Below are 18149 nucleotides of genomic sequence, written 5' to 3' on the forward strand. Positions count from 1 at the left end.
AGCTAGTTAACACTATACTCAACAGCAGCTAACGTTAGCCTACCACTAGCTAGTTAACACTATACTCAACAGCAGCTAACGTTAGCCTACCGCTAGCTAGTTAACACTATACTCAACAGCAGCTAACGTTAGCCTACCACTAGCTAGTTAACACTATACTTAACAGCAGCTAACGTTAGCCTACCGCTAGCTAGTTAACACTATACTCAACAGCAGCTAACGTTAGCCTACCGCTAGCTAGTTAACACTATACTCAACAGCAGCTAACATTAGTCTACCGCTAGCTAGTTAACACTATACTCAACAGCAGCTAACGTTAGCCTATCGCTAGCTAGTTAACAGGCACCGTTAATTATGTATGCGATTAATTTCGATTAATTAATCACGGACTGTAATTAATTAGATTAATTTTTTTAATCAATTGACAGCCCTAGTGTATATATATATATATATATATATATATATATATATATATATATATATATATATATATATATATATATATGCATTGATTTGTATGTGCTTCTGCCACTTTGTAAACTATTGTTTTTTAAGGTGCTATACAAATAAAGTTTATTATTATATTATATATTGATGTAATGTAAACACATGAGTAGCAGTATAATAGCCCAGACATGTCTGTGTGTGGGACTTGTCTGATATCATATTTGGCAGCCTTACAGCAGAAAGACTATCAAACTGTTGGAGCCATCACTGCTACTTGTTTTCAGAGCAGACGGTGGTCAGACTAGACTGTTGACACACGAGGGAGGCCCTGAATGCTGCAGTCCATCCTGAGAGTGACTGGTACTTATATGGTCATAAAAATCCTTAGTATGCACATACCTCTCTCATTAAACACAGCTTTATCTGTACCCCTCCCTCCTCTCAACTCTTTCAAGTTCAGCTCTTTTCTGCGCTTTTTGCTCTGCCCCAGTGGCTCCTCACATCTCCAAGAAGGCACGCCTCTGATTGGTCCAAAAGTGTGTGGCTTATCAAAGCGCGGCAGCCATTGGCCAGAGGGGGCGGTGCATACTGGCCGAGCCCCGCCTCTTCCTGGACCGCGCCCCAGCCGGCTAGCTACGTACTGAGTGAAATTACGCGAACCAGTGAGCAGCCAGTGAAGGAGGGAGGGCAGAAGGAAGAGGCAGAGACAGAAAAAAAAAAAAAAGATAGAAAGAGTGACCAGAGTCGAGAAAGAGAGGGAGGAAGCGAGCATTGTAGTTTAGCCAGAACTCTCTGCGAAGCTGCTGTCGACAAGAAGAGGAGATTGACTCACGGCGACGCTGACTGAGCCACCCGGTTGTTGTTAGCCACCCCCTAAAAGGCGTCCTGCACCCAAGAAACAGGTAATATTTCCATCTTGGACATGTTTGTCGGCCATGCTCTCTCCGTGTACTCTTTCATAAGTCATTCAATCTACCGTCACTGCAGCAAGACAAGCCAACGGTTGCTTTAACTGCTTTAACGGCTTTAACGGCTGCAACTTCAGCAAACGCAACGGTCGGAGTGGGACATCCTGAACACATTTAAACAGTTGTTTTTTTGGTTAAACTTTTAAGCCTCCGACTACATTATTATTATTATTATTGCTCTTAAACTTCCATTCACGTACATGTGTGCGGTATGTGATACGGAAGTCGTCAAATAACCGTATCAAAGCTACCGTTAATACAAGCCGTAGCGGTAGAGAGAGGCAGGAAGTGATTCGCTTGAATGAGTTGCAGAAATGGCCGATGATGACGAGTTTGAAATGTGAGTTGAAAGGTGACTTCAGAGTACGTGGTGTAACCCGGGGGGGGGGGACACCGGGAAGATTATAATTGAATTTGTAGTTGAGTTGAACTTTCCGGGTTGTAACGGACAGTAACGGGCGCTGTGTGTGGCCGGTAGCATGGCTGACTGGCGGCATGACGTCACTGGTTTACCGGCCGCCGAGCACCTCGACCTCACTGAACTGTCATCTGCATGTCTGTCTCTCTCTTTCTGTCTGTCTCCCTCTCTGTCTGTCTCTTTCTGTCTCTCTCTCCCTCTCTGTCTCTCTCTCCCTCTCTGTCTCTCTCTCTCTCTCCCTCTGTCTCTCTGTCTCTCTCTCTCTCCCTCTGTCTCTCTCTCTCTCCCTCTGTCTCTCTCTCTCCCTCTCTCTGTCTCTCTCTGTCTCTCTCTCCCTCTGTCTCTCTCTCTCTCCCTCTCTGTCTCTCTCTCCCTCTCTGTCTCTCTCTCTCTCTCCCTCTCTGTCTCTCTCTGTCTCTCTCTGTCTCTCTCTCTCTGTCTCTTTCTGTCTCTCTCTGTCTCTCTCTCTCTCCCTCTCTCTCTGTCTCTCTCTCTCTGTCTCTCTCTGTCTCCCTCTCTCTCCCTCTGTCTCTCTCTCTGTCTCTCTGTCTCTCTCCCTCTCTCTCTCTGTCTCTCTTTCTTTCTTTCTTTCTTTCTTTCTTTCTTTCTTTCTTTACACCCCTGCTGCTAGCATACCAGGGTCCTTCAGGCGGTTTCAAGGGGCCTCCACAAAACCAACCAGGAATACATGTGATTGTATTTTTATATTTCACCTTTTATTTGTACAGGCAAGTCATTAAGAACAGGTTCTTAATTACAATGGCGGCCTGTCAAATGGCATAGCCACGTAGGGAAAGGGAAGCAGGGCTAGATAATAAATATACATTACAAATACATACAGTTTAAAATACTAACCCTAAACACTTATATCGATAAGTGCACAGGTACATGGGTGAGTAAGAGAGGGAGAAACCATTCACATATTTAGCTGGGGACATTATGTAGAGAAGCAACTGCACATGTCTGAACAAGGATGATATTATGGTTTTGAAGGATGAAATGGAAAGTAGTTTGTCCAGTTTGAGAATCTTTTGCAGAGCGTTCGGCAGCAGATTGAAAAGATGCGAGACCAGAGGCAGACTTGGGTTTTTTTTAACACATGAAGGACCCCTAAACTGACACAAATTAGACCACAGACCCCCGTTGGATAATATGCTATGCTTTTAGATGTTTTTTTTTACAGAAATTGTATGACAAAATTACCAAAATAGTCATACATTCTGTCATTTTGTGACTTATAGATGGAATTATAGTGAAAATAATGATTCCCAAATGAGTTTGTGATTTGATAGATTGATTTTGCTCATGATTTTGTCTGCTCCAGCGTCTCAAACATGAATTTTTTTCTGCTTTCCTTAGTTACTTAATGGTTGTATGTAAGAATATCTTTTGGGTTTTGGACTATTGGTTGGACAAAACAAGGGACTGAAAATGTCAGCGTCTCTTTGGGAAGTTGTGAGCATTTGTCACTCATTATTGTGACTATTTTGTAGTAATTAATAACGTAAATTATCATTGGTTGCAACCCTAGTCTGCTCCAACTCCTTCTACAATACGTTTACATATTTTAAAGCTAAGTACATCATTATGTTTATCTGTAACTGTAGTATAGGATTTTAAAATCATGCATTATTTATTTTATTTAACTAGGCAAGTCGCTTGAGAAACATTACATCTTTTAAAAGAGAGACCTGGCCAAAATGACAGCGTACAGGGTCACATATAGCACAATACTGGATTTGTATTCTTCTTAAACACGATGGGCGTGGCATTTTGAATACCTGATATGAAGGCAGTGTTTCCAAAAGGCCAAAGAGGTTTTGGCTTGTACGTGTCTCCAAGTCCAGGCTGCATAGTACAAAAATGTTTGACTAGCTCAGAACAGACTGTGAAGATTATCCATCGAGGATCTGGTCGGATGACTCAAACGGGAGAAAGCATTAAACAGAGGTTGATGGGCACTGGTTGTTATATCAGTTAGCCTGATTTTAGGCAGAGTGATTCCTGAAATACACAAGAATGCCAGCTGAAAATGACCAGGTTTGTCTTGTAATTACAGTGCGGTTCACTGTGATGAACATCAGCTAGGCAGCATGAGTTTTCCATGGCTATTTAATGGGCTATATCAATATCAAGCCAAGTTAAGATATATTTTATTTATATAGCCTTTTTTTTTAGACGGCTTCACGGACTGTAAAACATAGGACACACTTCAGTCTTGGACCCCTGATTCGGAATATACTAAATTAGCAAATGTAAAATGATATATGCAGAAAAAGTGGCAGTATTAGGTAGATTAAGTACAAATATAATTTTAGGTTTAAGAGAAATATAAAAGTATTTGGAGTGAAAAATGTGAATAAGGAAAGAATCTAAGCAACTTCTAGGTAGGACGTCTTCTGATTATTGTAATTTTCTCCCCATATTGCCTAGCGCCTGTTAATTTTCTTCAGTTTGCAGCCGGTACATGAATGATCTCATACATGAAAGATTACCTTCCTAAATTAAGTCTAACACAAATACACGTTAGAGCAACCCACATGTAGAGCTGCAAAGATTAATGGATTAGTTGTCAACCTTTTAAATAAATCGGCAACTATTTTAATAGATTAGTGAGTCACTTTTTTCACTTTTCATTCCAGGCTTTCCCCTGATCTGTCACATTCTCACCATGCCTAACCATGCCGTGTCGTTGCACACCTACATACATAAGTCAGCTTTGTCAGTGCAATTTGTGTTTGCTCTGTTAGATGGTACCTCATTGTGTTTGCACTCAGGGAAGCAAACACCCTCTGATATGCTTGCACCGCACGCCCTACTGACTTCCAGTATGACTAGCTAGTGTGGCTGAGTATTAGTAAAGAAATTACGCATTAACTCAGGGTCCGAAATTACTGCTCGCCGAGCGCCAAATGTGGGTAAATCTCAGAGGGCTATCAGCCACGTGTCGGTAAAGGTTTGTGCCAAAATAGTTGTGTTTTTCAGTCTTCATTTCGGTGAAGCTGCAGCTACTTTCTTCTGTTGCTCTGTTGTCTGCACGGTGGAGCTTTGTGGGGGCGGACACACACACACACACACACACACACACACACACACACACACACACACACACACACACACACACACACACACACACACACAAACATACACTTGAACGCCAGCCACCACGTCACTTCTGTTTACTGATAGCTAGCGTTTACCTCAGGCTAATAAATTAGCCAGTATGTGGCGGTTTATAGCAGGAGTCAGCCAGCCTTCCTAAAGAAAGAACGATGAAAACGGCTAAAGGGGATAAACCAGCAGGACTTGCAACCCCAACCAGAAAGTTTTAAGATGCATGTTACAAAACCCCTCAAGTTAATATTTAGGCCAGTAAAAAAAATATGCTTGGTCGGTGGATTTCTTCCATCTACCTGCCAACTTGGCCGCTGAGACTAAAAGTTAATTTCGGATACTGCACGAACTCTACGTCACGTCAGACATCGAAGCTGGTGCTCCTTCACCCAAACCGGCTTCTCTTTGTACAAAGTGTTAAGGGTATCCGAGAGAGCGAGAGCAACACCTCTTTGCTCTCATTTGTAGTAATCTGAACCATACACGTACTTCTGCCAAGAATCTATTAAACCCCAGTGTGAGCTTACCACATTTATAATGATCTGATACTCAGGCATAAAATGATTGCAAATGATTACTGCAGCAACAATGTGTTGCTGGTGTTAGCAAAGTAATCTCATGGTTCTCCAGGTGACACGCCTACACTCCTATCATATAGCAGTCCTCGTTTTGTGCTGTGTTAACAAATACATATCCTTAAAGGGGCACATTAGGTGACCTGTAGTATGTCATATCCTGTCATTGTGTTAGAGTAATGAATCAGGCACTAGCAATGCATTGTGCAATGGCTTCTCTGGAGGTCAGAGCTGCTCGGTTTTTCGGCAATAAGTGAGCGCAGTAAGCGAGTGTTTCACTGCAGTTATGGAGCCCCCTGCAGAGATCGTTACATTCCATCATTCGTGTGTCAGCAATGTCCAAACTCTGGAAAGTTATGTACTGTGTGCTAGACAAAATGAAACGCAGACGTCTTCAAAAGTGAGCAGGGGGCCGGTGTACGAGGCTGTTCAATCTTCTCAAAATGATACAGCCTGAGAGATCATGCCTGTGGATGTTTAGATTTCATTGAAGGTAGGTCGCCCTGGATGAGCCAGATTAGAAGCAGGCCCCTTGCTTTTGGTGCAGCGTGAGGAGGACAGCGTGACACAGTATGGCACTCAGCCCACAGTATGGCACTCAGCCCACAGTTGTCTTCTGGTATGAGCTCCTTTTAACAAATTTGAGGTATTTCTTATCTTTTATCTGTTGTGTATGTGCCCTTCTAACTGCCTTCATGGGCTCAATCATCCATTTAATTCAGATAATCAGGCTAGGAGGAGAGAAACGGATGATAACACAGGCTGGAAAAGCTAAAAACAACCCAGAGTACTTCAGTTTAGCTGAAACGATTTGTCGATTGAAATGAAGCGAATCGCCACTATTTAGATAATTAGTTAATTCATGGTCATTTTAAGCGGATGTTAAAAATTCACTGGCTCCAGCTTCTCAAATGTGAAGCTTTTCTGGTTTTTTTTTTAGTAACTTAATGATTGTAAATAGAATTTGTTTGGGGTTTTGGACTGTTGGTTGGACAAAACAAGCTAGATGAAAATGTCAGCGAGGCTCTGGGAAATTGTGGGCATTTGCCACTAATTTTTTGTGACAATATTTAGGCTAATCAACAGCGAAAATGATCGTTGGTTGCAACCCTAGTCTACGCCAAATCCGTCTACCATAATACACAATATGTAAACATTTCTAAAGAGTGCGACAAGACGGCTGTTGAGGCAGTTGGACTGTGCCAGTTATCTTTTCTATATGCATTATTACTCATGTATTTTCTAGTATTACTTAGTAATACCTAGTAATAGATGTTGATTGGTAGGCTGGTAAAGGGCCGTGCATATTCCAATTTCCTACACAGTCAGCTGAGATTCATTCATGCAGTAAAAACATTCCAGTCAGAGTGGAGACTATTGTCAGTATGTACAGTAGTTAGTGTTGCTCATAGTCAACACTGGGCGAAATTCACTTACGTATCCAAATAGACACTCTGGGGGCCCTATTTTAACGATCTGAGGTCACGACGTGAAGTGCCTGGTGCAGGTGTGTTTAGGGCGTGTCCAAATCCACTTTTGCTAGTTTGACGGAGGAAAAAAGGGTCCGTGTGCCGGGTGCATGGTCCTAAAGGGTTGTACTTAGTGTCTTCATTAATCAGAGGGGTGTTTTGGGCGTAACATGCAATAAACCAATCAGAGATCATCTCCCATTCCCTTTAAAAGCCAGGTGCGTTTGGACCTTGGAGCATTGCTGTTATGATGGAGGATTTGCACCGTAATTTTATTTGTAATCTTCTGCATGTGTGTGTGTGTGTGTGTGCTGCTGTGTGTCCCTGTGTGTGTAACAAGCATAGTGTGTGCGCGCTGTGCACAAGCCTAGGAGCATTTCACTAATGCTCTGTTAAAATAACAATGAAATGCTGCGTTATTGACTTTAGACCAGGTTTTTGTTGGTCAATGGTGCGATCACTTCCCGCTGCCTCAAGATAGCGATACTCCCAGAATGCACCTGAACACACCGCCCTGTAAGACCAGCACGCCCAGAATGCACCTGAACACACCTCCCTGTCAGACCAGCACGCCCAGTGTCACTGCCCCATGTGAGTCGAGTGCAGATGTGAGTCGCGCATGCTCAGATATAAACTGTTTACGGCATAACGTGTCATACTGAAATTTGTTAAATCTATAAAATAATAAACGTTTCTCTTTACATACAATAACAGAAGATGGTAATCATTTCAAAAACGTTTTAGCTATCTGTGATTGTTTGATTGCTAACGTTAGCTCATAGACTGTGCGTTAGCTCAAAAAGCCGTTAGCATCTTGTAGGCTACTTGTCGCAAAGTGACGCATGCACGACTCACATCGGGCAGTGACACCCAGAATGCACCTGAACACACCTCCTTGTAAGACCAGCACGCCCAGAATGCACCTGAACACACCTCCCTGTAAGACCAGCACGCCCATGGGCCACAGATGGGTGCAGGTGCATTTACTATTTAAACGGCGTGGGCGCTGGACGGGAAACTGACAACTGGTCTAGTCTTAAACTAGCAAAGACACTTGGGTCGGGCTTTGAGCTGCGCTGGGTGCAAGTTGGGGCCAATGTCAGTTTGTTTTTTACTGCAGACAAACAGAGACTTCCGCTTGCACACATACTGCATGTCTCATATATCACTAATGGTGGCCTTTTAATTCAGTTCTTTCAAACATGTTTTTTCTTGAATGTCTCGTCTATTTTTGTTCTGCCCAAAACATTTCTTCTGGTTGACGTGAATGGCATAATTAAGTGGCCTCAGTCAGAATGGTTGGTTGGTTTCTCATTTCCTTTTTACTGTTTATTTCTTGCATTTCCTTGTTGTCTCTGCCTCCTCTTCAGACCTTTCTCTGCGCCCTCAGTTCCCTGTCTGTGCTTTCCTTCATTCCCCCAACCCCATGCCTCTTTTCCTCTGCTTGTTTTTTTTTGCCACCACCCCATCCTGTCCCCCATCCTTTCCCCCATCCCTTCCCCCATCCTTTCCTCCATCCCCCCCCCCTCACAGCATGCACCTGTAAGGTTTCAATAGAACCGAACAATACCAGGAAGTGGTTGCACTCTGACTTACAGAAAGGACCATGCAGACCTTGGCCATGCCTCTCGTGATCATTAATTGTGGTTCAGTAGATAATTCTGCTTTCTATTCAATGATGAGGTAATGCTTGGTCAGTGAACTGTGAAATTCCCCCTTCAACTTTTTCTGTTATTCCTTCTTTTGAATTCTCCTTCAGAACATGAAGACAAAGTAGGAGTTTACATGCAAAATGTAACGTGCAAAATAGTCGTTTTTCATTGTTTTTTTTGTGATCGGTCGGAGCCAAAATCGCGATCAAAATTAGATTCATTGCACAGCCCTAGGTTCTTCTAGTTGGCAGTCTTTTTTAGTAATATTTAACTTCTCAACTCTTCAAAGCATTTAACTCATCAGTGTAAAAACAGGTAATGCAATGTGAACGCCATACACTTATTCAGAAGCTTAGAGGCACCACATAATAACCCTAAAACTAATCTCTATTCAGAGGTGATCGTGGTGAAGCACACTTGTGTTACTGTACACGTCAGAAGTTAGACTGTGTGTGTGTGTGTGCTGCACACCTGCCGTGTGTGAGTGTTTAGTACTTGCGCAACACATTCACCACAGACACTTTTCACACTATGAACTTTGAAACATGCTGCGTAATGGGTCTGTCTTCTGTCTCCCATTGGACAGTTTATTCCCACGTCAGTCCAAATTGCATGGCCCAACAGATGCCCAGGTTGTCAAACTAGCATGTGGCTCTCGGACGTCTGTGAATACATTGTTTAATGAGTCTGTGACTCAAAAAGGAGTGCCTTAGGTAGAGATAACAAGTGATATATGTTTAAAATAAATGGTTTATGAACGTAGTAGCAGAAGTGAGGTAGTAATAGCAGATTTTCTTCCTCACCGGGTCTGTCAGAAATTATAAACTAAACTGTGCCAGCTTAGCATTCCACGGAATAAAGCGTTGCTGACAAATTGAAATGTGTATCTTAACTCCCCTCTGCATTCTTTCACCGTCTGTTAAAGGCTTACGTAACCAGCTATCTATTTATCGAATTGTCAATACTGTCGAGTGTTCTCGTAAAAGGGCATGCTGGTGCACTGCAGTATCTGCTCTGATTTATCAAATAACCAGTCAATAGTGTCATGAAATAGCTGGTTCAATGATAGATGTGGAGTTTGTTCTATGACCCTGAAAAGGATGTGCTCATCAGACCAACACCCTATTTTCAAATTATCTGTTCTTCCTGTAATTTAACATAAATGTCCAGCGGGTCCGTCTTCTGACTCCTATTGGACAAATGGTTGAAATAGGTAAAACAGACATTATACAGACTGTTTAACTTGCCTTGATACATGCACTTTAAGCAGTTGTTCAGTGATTCCAAACTAGGGGTATTAATAAAACTATTGAATTACTTTGCTATAAGTAACAGACAGTTAAATAGCTAAAATAATGCAGAAATGGTTAAAAAAATCAAGCTTCTGCTTCTTCAAGTAGTGGTAGTATGAATGCAAACTTGATCAAACCAACCTTAACAATAAGTACGTTTACATGCACACAACTATTCCACTATTCTACTGAATGATACTGGTCACGTAAGCCGCATATTCCGTTTACCGTATACAGCACATTCGCAATCTACGTCTCAATCAGGGTTTTTACAGCAGTTTGCTGTAAATGCTAAGGCCATCAGTTTGCAGGGCTGCAGTAGAGATGCATGCCCAAAAATAAAGGGAGAAACACTGCTACTTTTAAACATTATGAAAGACTTCAACAGGTTTTTGGAAATGCTCAAACATCACAACGCCGACCTTTTCAAGAAGATGGCTGAAGAAATGAAAGAGGGACGCTGTGTTCGCACGGTCCAACAAGTCCTCCACCAGTGGAAAAAAAATCCTATTTTTGCATGTCTGCATGTGAACGGGAATATTCATTTTAAGTCTCCATGTAAACAGCTTAGTATGAATATTGTCTTCTTTTTTTTTTAAATAAGGGCAAAACCGGAATATTATGTGCATTTAAAGATAGCCATTGACAGTTCAACTGTATAAAACATCCCATTTTATATCTAAAAGTTGATCTGACATTGCTGTGGGTTACATCAGGGATACTAAAAGTTGGGAACCACTGGTGTGGGTGATGTGCTGAGAGCTTTATGAAGACCTAATGGGGCCCTCTGGTTGTAAATGATAGATGGCATTGGCCAGCGTACAGTTCAGAGTGAAATTGGATCCTGGTTGAGGCAGGAATGTGAAAAGTAATGTGGAAAGTGATGTAGATCTGTCATACCGTGCAGTTATTTTCCAGCAAAGGCTTAATTTGGTTCTCAGTCCTCCAGAGCCACACAGCATGTGCTCAAAGAAAGGCCACCTTCCCTCCTTGAAAGACTCGCACACAACAAGTTCCACGAATGGCAAAATAGTTTTCTCAGTTTGTCATTTCCTCTTTCCTCCCCTCTCTTGTCCTTGCCCCACCCTTCCCACTTTCAGTGTGAAGGGGAGCGAGCGAAAGTGCGCCGACATGTGAGCCGATAATGCACTTTGACTGACTCAGTACCTTTCCAATCCCTGACTGGCACCCACTCTCACTTTTTGTGAGAGCAAATTAACAGTCGGTAGATCATTGGCCTGTGAGGGGGATGAAAGCAGTAAAACCAAGACACAAGAGGGGCTGACACTTGAACTACGGAGTGGAGTGTTTGTTGGAAAGCCTAATATAAGTAATACAGTTGAAGCCAAAGGGTGAGAACAGTGCAAAATCATATCCACAGCATAAGGAGGACAGGGCAGTGTTTATGGTTAAACTGAACAGGCTGTACAGTTGTACAACTTTTTTGTTTCCCCTTTTATTCATTCTGCAGCCCAGACCGCTGGCCCGCCAGTCCATGAACGAGGCAACCGTCTGTGGTTAGTTCACGTCTGTAACAGCAGGAGAGTCTAAAGTCAATTAAAATGTTGTGTGTAGCCTACCGGTTACAAATGGGCGCGGTAGTGAACGGATCATCGCTGTTGTTTATAGCTGAGTTGGACCAGAGAATATTCCATCGGTGACAGATCGGTGATGCTGTTTTGCCCTCATTGCTCTCGGTGAAGTTTGATAGAAGTGATGTAATGTCAGTTACAATGTCAGTAAGTGCTTTTTAAATGCTACATTGCTTGAAAGTAAATAACGGGAGTAACAGGCGAAACAGCTTTTAAAAGTGGTGTAATTAGTTTTGAAATAAGTGCTGTGCAGTGAATCCAATTCATGCCTCGTGAAGAGTGGTTCATGTTGATTTTGAAAAAAGAACAGATGCATATTACATGGAATTGGCATACGCAAGTCTAAAGGCCGTTACACACCGACCAGACGGCCGTTACACACCGACCAGACGGCCGTTACACACCGACCAGACGGCCGTTACACACCGACCAGACGGCCGACCGTCGGCAGTAAAGCCAGTGTGACTGATCAGTCTCCCCGAGTTGGTCCAAAAAGTTCCTCAGAACACACCGAAGAGACGAGACGTAATACGTCTCCATAACAGCAGGCGGCGCTAATCTGGATTGTCGCCCAAAAATGAAAACTGGCAGCTGATTGGACGAAGGCGTCACGTGGGTCTGGCTGCTCCCGAATTTCAAATCCGAGCATAATGGCGGCTCGTTCAGAATACGATCTCATATTGGACTAAAATAGTTCACCGAAACGTGTTTCTGAAAACATTTGAAGAGAGAAATAGGCCGTGCAGTTGCTGAATCTGTCTTCATTTCAGATCAACAAAGGTCAGTTTTTCATCAGATTTTGAGAGACTCTAGTCATGCTCATCCCTCTCGCCATTTCCGGGTGAGTCCCGACTGCCCTGTCTTCGACTGAACACGGCAGGTCGGCCAAAATGAAGGCCGACAGCTCCTCCAATGGACGACAGCACAAACACAGCGAACAGACTCGAGTCACCGACCTCGCCAGACTGTCAGACGGCCGATTATCAGCCCGCTGTGTAGCTGCCTTAAGGCGGTCAAACTAGGGGAAACGAGGCTGGTGTTAGCTGTTCATGCAACGTTGTGATGGGATGCAGTTGGTGGGAGGACAGTGTTATTGACTTTTCGGATCAATCTATTGATATTCCTGTCCATGGAGCAGTGGCCACAGCACAGCTGGTTTAGAGGTTGCCTTCAGCTGGAGCAGGAGGGTTTGACTGTACATGGCCATGCTTTCAGGGTTTTCTCTACTGTTATAATTTTTAGGTGCAGCACCCGAGCCGGTTTGGGCAGCACCTAAGCTGAATGAATGTTAAATCAATGTGACTAAACTAAAATAATTTCCTTGATCTAATGGTTAAGGTCGGTCCTCAGTGGATTTCTTTGACTTTAAGCTTTTGGAGTGTTATTTTTTATCTGCTTTCGTAGTTTATATCCTTGACCTTCCACACCCCAGGATCACTCTGTTGTCGACGGAAATTCCGCCGGATTTCACTCATTTAGGCCGGATGTCCGTTGCCTTGTGCTTCCTTCGTGTTGGCGTTCTAACCTCCGGTGGATTTGTGAGGACTATGGTTAACTCCTCCTCAGATCTCTGCAGGGTAAATCCAGACAGCTAGTTAGACTATCTGTCCAATCTGAGTTTTCTGTTGCACGACTAAAACTACTTTTGAACGTACACGTTCCACCAAAACAAGTTCCTTCCCGAGCCTATTTTGCCGCAGCACCGCAGCTTTTCCCGGTGCTTAGCTCCGCCCAAGATGATTGTGATTGGTTTAAAGAAATGCCAGTAAACCAGAGCACCCTTTTCTCCCATCTCAGAATGCTCTGTGGACTAGCCAGTAGGCCTGCACGATTAATCGTTATAAAATCGCGATCTCGATTCACCCTGTTCATGATTTAATTTTTAAATAACTTTGATTTTTTTTTTTTTTATGACTTTGATTCTCATTTAATTTTACGAGCTGACTGCATCACTAAAGCTACTACTTTCTTCTGTGAGTTTTAAACATGGACTGTATAAAATAGGTTTTTAAGCGCTGCAGAGCTCTCCCTCTGTGTTTACAGGCTCGTGGTGATGATCAATGTGCTCTAGGTGCCAAAACAATCTATGTTTGGTACTGCCAATTAGTTTAGTTTTGTCATGGTTCATGTGTGCAATAAACATTACACTTTGTGAGAAAAAAATCGTGGCAGAGAATCGTGATATCAATTCTAAGCTAAAAAATCGTGATTCATATTTTTCCTCGAATCGTGCAGGCCTACTAGCCAGACCCTCCAGAAGGTCTGGAAAAGCGAGACTTCTGCTTTTCCAAACGTTTTAGACTCATAACGGTGATAATAATGCTACAAAATGTGTTTTTATTTTTTATTGAAAAACCTTTTCTTGAGGGACGAACCCTAAACCCTCTGCCAAAATATGTGCACCTAAGTCTTCTAAAGCTAGGGGGAAACACTGGCTTTGGTAGAGGCTTTCTGGACTCGGGGAGAGTCACTGAAGTGGAAAGGAACGAGAGGGAGTCTGACTGATGGATGGATGGCCTCAGCTTTATAAAGACCAAGGTTGACCTGCTTTTTCAAAATGGGACAACTGGGACTGAAAGGACAGTCTGCTACGCCCTGAACGCCATACCAACTGCTATAATTATTAATCATATTTCTCCATATCTACAGTATGTATCTGTATCGGTGTCTCACCATGAGTCGGGGTCTGTCCGAGGTTACTGCCTTTTAATAAGTTTTTCCTCGCCACTGGCGCACCAAATGCTTCCTCTTGGGATGGGGGGGGCGGGGGATAGTTGGGTCCTTGTACATTATAGAGTGTGGTCTAGACCAGTGTTTCTCAAATAGGCAGTCCTTCCAGAAAAATGCAGAGTTTTTTTGTGATTGTTTTGGGCAAAAATCCTTGATTATGCGGCACGTTTTCTTAAAAAATGCGATGGAATATGCGGCATATTTATGCAATTTTATGCGATGAAATTGCGGGAACTTGCAAAAACTGCGGTTTCATCGCGGGGTTTGCAGCTTTTCGATGACGTTCACGTCGCATAATTACGTCACTTCATAACGTTCCCATGGCAACAGGGGAAAACGGCTGCTCTTGTGTGAAGTAAACGCAACATTTTTCAACTTTCTGCTAAGATATATGTGACTTTTTTGCAACGAAAATGCGAGGATTATGAAATCATGCAAGGCCGCATATTTTTGCGTGGAAATCGGCAATTTATGCGGCGAAAATGAGGCGTATTTGAAAAAATGAAAACATTTGAAGAGAGAAATAGGCCGTGCAGTTGCTGAATCTGTCTTCATTTCAGATCAACAAAGGTCAGTTTAGAAGATTTTCGTCGAACGTTAATTTCTTATAGTTATAATGCCTCATTTATGTGTAATTTGTTGAATAAAAGCATGTCAAAAATGATCTATTTGATTTCTTTATTCAGTGGGAATAGGCTTTTCAATGTTTAGGTTCACAAAGAACGTATTAAAGCACTAAGATGTGGGAACAGTATAGCTAACATTCACATTTGAATATTTATCGCAAGTCATATCGTCATCGCAATATTAAACAATGTTATCGCACATCGCAGCTTTTCCTCATATCGTGCAGCCCTACTATTTTTGACCTGTTCCTTCCTTCCTTCCTTCCTTTTTTCTAGAATTCTGCCTTTTTTAAGGTTTTTGTCACTTTTAACAAAGTTTTTCTCTGTTTTCTGTGTTTTTGATACTATTTTCCACCTATTCTTGCCTTATTTCCTTCTTTCTACTGACTTTTTCCAAGTTTTTACGTGTTTTTATAAAGTTTTTGTTGCCTTTTTTCCATCAGCATTTAAATGTTTTTCAGTCACATGGCTGCTGTTTGGTAAATCTACCGCTGGTCAGAGGGTACTTGGCTTAAAAAACATAATTCAGATGGGCTACATTATTGAAGAAAGTTTGAGAACCACTGGTCTAGACTGTAGAGTCTCCTGAGATAACTCCTCTTGTGAGTTGACACTAAAATAAATAAATAAATAAATAAATAAATTGAATTGTAGCTCTTCCCTTTTCCTCTCCTCTCCTGGCTCCTACTGCGCCTCTTTCTCCGAGTCCTGGCCACTGCATCACTTCCTCTTAGTAACCACATGCTGGTCTCTGGGATGATGCCGGTTTCTAAAACTGGCCTCTGTTCCCTTCCTTAGTTTCCATACTTCCTCTTTCAACAGTACTGCGTTGACAGCAGGGCTGTAACTAACGATGGTTGTCTGCGATTAATCTGTAGACTATTTTCTCGATAAATTGATTTAGATGTTTGGTTTATAAAATGTTAAATAATGGAAAATCGTCTATCAGTGTTTCCCAAAAAGCCCAAGATGACGTCCTCAAATGTCTTGTCATGTCGACAACTAAAAGATATTCAGTTAACTGTCACAGAGGAGAGAAGAAACTAGAAAATATTCACATTTAAGAAGCTGCAATCAGGAAAAAAATGACTCAAAAACCAACTAAAAATAGTTGACGATTCCTTTAAAAGTTAACAAGGAATCAATTAATCTTTGACGCTCGAGTCAGGACACCGCTAACTCTGTTTTTCATTTGGGCATTTAGAATATAATCTGTCTGTCAGCGTTCATAAAGCTCAAGGATTTTTGCAGAGGCTTGGTTTCGGGATGACTGTGTTTTCTACCCACTGCCATGTATTCAATTAATGAGTAATCCTCGTCATGGTTATCTAGACCAGCTAATCTCATCGTAAATGGATCTCGACAGAATAGATAGTGAATGCTTTCACAGCCAAGCGTGTTGCAAGGTGACAAGACTTTAGAGAAACCTTGATTCTTACAGGATTATGGAGGACTTGGCCGGGCGGCAGAAGGAACATGAGCCAAGCAGGGGAGGAGGAGGGGGGGGTGCATTATGACTGCCAATGCACACAGTTTTATCTCAAAGTCAAGTCAACATCCATGTTTTCCTATAACCGTCAAGTCTCCGCAAGGGAAGGCCTACGTCTAAAATTGTCTGATCCCTCCTCTTTTTTTTTCTTCTACTTTCTATATAGAACAGCGCTTGTCAAACTAGAATAGCTGTTGGGAGTATTTTAGTCCTCATGCTACTCTCTGGAGAGGTAGTTTTAAAGTGTGTCATCGAGTTATCTGTGGCGAGCATGTGACTCAGATTTCAACAGACTTTACGACGCATGGTGTCCAAATTACAGCTGGAATGCTTACGTTGATTTTCAGAAAATGAATAGGCAATATATTGATAATCATAAGTCATTTTTCAAGCAGAAATACCAAACAATTCTTAGTTTTAAATATTCTTTTGTCTGTGTGATAGTGAGCTGATAATCTTTGGGTGTTGGCCTGTTGGTCAGACATAAAAACTGAAGACGTCATCTTGAAGATGCCTTTTTTTTTTTTTTTTACACATTTCAAAGTGTTTTCTGACTTTTTTAAACGATCAGTCTCGAAAATGATCGTCAGATTAATTGATAATGAAAATAACTGTTAGTTGTAATGCAGTTTGACTGCAGTAATAGATGGTGTCTGTTTGTTACAAGTGTTTGAGATGCTGTTTTTATTGCAGCCAACATGCCTCCCTGCATCTGAGTGTAATTTTAAAACTCTGCAAGCTAAAGCAACACCAGAGCTCTGGGTGTGTTCAGCCTGTTCTATTTCAGTTCTTGTTTTTGCCAAACAACAAAGCCATGTGTAGTCAGTCATGGCTCCTAATCAACCCTGCATGGGGCCAAATGATCCAAGCGTGCTGGAGCAACTAACAGACAAGTTGTATTTTAAAGCAGCATGCAAACATTCAGACACACACATGCACAAAGGCGCTGAGCGCTCAGATCTGTTCGATCTACGGAGCTTTGGAGGTGATGCTGAAGTCACACATGACCTGCTGATGGGTGAGAAAATAAGGGGAGGAAATGGGAAGGAAAAGCCAGAGAATAGGTCTGAGAGAGATGTAAGGAGGGAGGCATAGAGGACAGAAATGTGTGGAATGCCGTTGCTCGCCGTCTCTCCCTGATGATAAAGGGTGACTATGGGAGGAATGTGACCCTGAAAAGACTTGGATAAACAGAAGGGAGGAGGGGAGGGGGTTAGGACTCTGGAGAGAGGGAGAGAAGGGTGGCTGAAGGCAGAGGAGGCAACGTGGAGCCAGCTGAGAGTTAAAACAGGGCTAATTTCCCCCCCACGTTCTGTTACAGGATAGGGTTAGTATTCACAGGATGAGTTTGGCGGCGGGTTGAGCGGTGACGGATGTCAGCTGTAGTGCAGCCTGACAGTGTTGATAGAGGATGGAGGGAGGCAGGGGTCATGAGAAGAATGGCTCTCCCTCTGCTTTCTTTCTCACAGATCACGGTTAATGTGCTGGAACATACGGGACCGGCGTAACTCGTTAAACGCAGCAGCCCTACTCTGCTCTCTCTGAAGATTCTCAAGGGTCTGCCCCCTTTTTTCAGTACAGATGAAGGAATGCTGGGTAGTTTGCATTTAGCCAGGAGCATAATTGATTTGGTGATTATTTTCTTTTTGCAGTTGTTTTGTGTGATGGTTGTCAGAAGTAGAGCTTGATCGGTGCTTCGGACAGGCCTCTAGAAAGTTCGATTTTTTTTTTTTTATTTATTTATTTTAATCAAATGTAAAACCCTGTTCAGTAAGTA

General features: G+C 42.4%; 1 protein-coding gene across 2 annotated transcripts in view; it reads left to right on the forward strand.

The window, feature by feature from the left end:
- The first annotated feature begins 1103 nt into the window (after nt 1-1103).
- The window catches only part of LOC116046725 (myosin-9-like), a 63520-nt gene continuing 46474 nt past the window's right edge, over nt 1104-18149 (forward strand). For both annotated transcript variants that reach the window (XM_031295118.2, XM_035997121.1), the window contains exon 1: nt 1104-1349. The gene's annotated coding sequence lies outside the window, so the exon portion shown is untranslated. The remainder of the gene's footprint in view (nt 1350-18149) is intronic.

Source organism: Sander lucioperca, chromosome 21, assembly GCF_008315115.2.
Source record: "Sander lucioperca isolate FBNREF2018 chromosome 21, SLUC_FBN_1.2, whole genome shotgun sequence".
Taxonomy (NCBI): domain Eukaryota; kingdom Metazoa; phylum Chordata; class Actinopteri; order Perciformes; family Percidae; genus Sander; species Sander lucioperca.